At 24.5% G+C, this 2,587-nt stretch overlaps 1 non-coding gene across 1 annotated transcript; it reads right to left on the minus strand.

Annotated features, from left to right (window-relative positions):
• Nucleotides 1-1,928: 1,928 nt before the first annotated feature.
• Nucleotides 1,929-2,000, minus strand: Trnaq-uug (transfer RNA glutamine (anticodon UUG)). Its single transcript has one exon. It is a non-coding gene; the product is annotated as a tRNA-Gln (tRNA).
• Nucleotides 2,001-2,587: the final 587 nt, after the last annotated feature.

Raw genomic sequence — 2,587 nt, forward strand, 5'->3', positions numbered from 1 at the left:
ATATTAGACAATTCGCCAGTTTTAGAGAACTTGACAAGTTGCCGAATTTGCTATGCATTACGGACTTATTTCTTTTTTAAATTTATATATTTTTATGTTCATGTATTTGTTCAAATAAAATAATATATTTTTTGCTTTTATTTATTTTGTAGGAAACTAAAACTTTATGAGTAACTTTATGTGGTTAAAATATTGTGCCGAAGTAAAGGGTAATAATAATAATAAGAAGCCTGTTTCATCCTTTGCCCATACATAAGTTTGTACATATATATGATGTAATATTTCACAAACACCTGTGCACGTAATGAATTTTACAGCTAACCTGAAAGTTATTAATTTCTTCATGATCCACCATGAAGTGTTAATTAAATTTTTAGTTACATAAATTAAAGGCATTTTGGTACTCATAACATTTTTTTTGACTTCTATTTGAAAAAAGAATTCCGGTACTCATAACATTTTTTTTTTGACTTCTGTTTTGTATTTTTATTTGTTTCTACGTTTTATATATTAAAATTTGATTACACTTTAAAATCTTTCCGAATTTATGTGGGTAGTTGGGTATATATATATTGGTTATACACGCACATACATACACACACACTTATTATTTATTTGTTAAAATACACATCGACGTTTAAGAATTGAGTTCTAAGGTTTTATATTAAATTGCGCGACCTAGGTACATCTTTTTTTAAAATAACAGATTTTTTTTTCGACCATAATTACACACATATACACACATATGTATATTATAAAGGAAATTACAAAATTAATACGCAATAAATACAAAAGTGGGATGTGTAATGTTATAGACTTATAGGTACATGAAATTCATACTATGTAAACTTCCTATATAAAAGTGTGCTTAAGCATTCAATAGGTATCGGGGTTTGTACCTAATTAGGAAAGTTTATATATGGATATATGAAGCGTAATGTATATGGATATTTGCATATACATACATACATATCGTCGGCAAAACTGTGATACCACGTAAGTGCAAATATTTCCAAAAGTACTTTATCAATTTTCTGTTTATGAAATCTCAAACAGTCCATCTTTAAAATTTACGAAACAGTAAAAACTAATAAATAATTACATATTCTTTAAATAATTTTCATACTTTCATAAATTTAAAAGATGGATTGTTTGACATTTCCTAAACAGAAAATTGGTAAAGTACTTTTGGACATATTTGCACTTACGTGGTATCACAGTTTTACCGACGATATGCACCTAATCTATTCAGATAAATCTTCAAATTTGAATAATCTAATAGTAATTGCGTTTATTATATTCGATTAGTGGTTCAAAGCTCTGAAAATTATAAAGCTATATGTATGAATGTGTGTATATATATAATGTGCACAAATAAATATAAATAAATTTTGTTATTCAATTTATTAATGAAAAATTTTTGCAAAAAAAAATTTATTGACCCCGTCCGTTCTAGATTTAAATGTAAAATAAATCTCTTTATTTCAATAACAAACTACAAAAAAAAAAATAGGATTAAGAATAATAGCGAAAAAATAAAAAAAGGAAAAAAAGAGAAAAAAATTGTTTAAAAATAAAGCAAAAAAAAGTTCACTAGCGTTAAAATTGCGAAAAGCTTTTTCTTACCTTTAAAAAAAATTCTTTTTGTTCTTTAGATTAGATTACGATAATTTGCCGAATTGATCAACTAAAAAATATAAAATATATCATAGACACAAACACGTTTCTATTCAAATATGTATGTACATATGTATGTATACCAAATTATGTGAGAGTTTTATTTTTTTACATTAAGATACCCTTGAATTTGCTGTGATTTAAATATAAAAGTAAAATGGAACAAAGAAATTTTAATTTTTTTGGGATAAAAAAAAACTTGCTTAATTGTTTTACTGGAAATAAATTTCGTAAAGAAAGCAAATTTATAAAGGTTCTACCGAGATTTGAACTCGGATCGCTGGATTCAAAGTCCAGAGTGCTAACCATTACACCATAGAACCTGTTGTTTTTACTACTTTTTAATTTTGATTATAATTGTAAGAAGAAATACTTTTTTTTTTTATATTTTATGATCTAGCACTATGTAAAAATATTTCATAGTTTTGTTGGATTTTAGTACTTTGTTTAAGGTTATAAAATTACGATAATTACAAAATGTTAATCAAAAATTAATAATTAAGCTCATCAAAAATTTATTTATTTGAATTTTTTTATTAATCACTAAAAATGCATTAATTCATGCAAATGCACGTATATACGTGCATAATGTGTGTATGTATATACCCACTCAGCATAGTTTCAGTAAAAATTATAATGATAATAATAGAGTTAATAAGCTTGCTATATACTAGTGTATACATATTTAACTGTACATAATGGCATTAATTTACATGTATGTGTATGATTTCGTTACTATAATTAGGTAAATTTTTAATAAGGGAAAGTAATAAATTGGAAAAAGAAAAACGAATAAAAGGCGGTATTTATTTAATTTTCTAATCAATATCTAATTCAAAGTTTAAAAAATTCTTTTTTATATTTAAGTGTACAAAAAAAATCAAGTCACAAAAAATGGCTTGTATAAAAG

The sequence above is a fragment of the Condylostylus longicornis genome, unplaced genomic scaffold (assembly GCF_029603195.1).
Source record: "Condylostylus longicornis isolate FDR11 unplaced genomic scaffold, ASM2960319v2 ptg000100l, whole genome shotgun sequence".
In the NCBI taxonomy this organism is placed as follows: Eukaryota; Metazoa; Arthropoda; class Insecta; order Diptera; family Dolichopodidae; genus Condylostylus; species Condylostylus longicornis.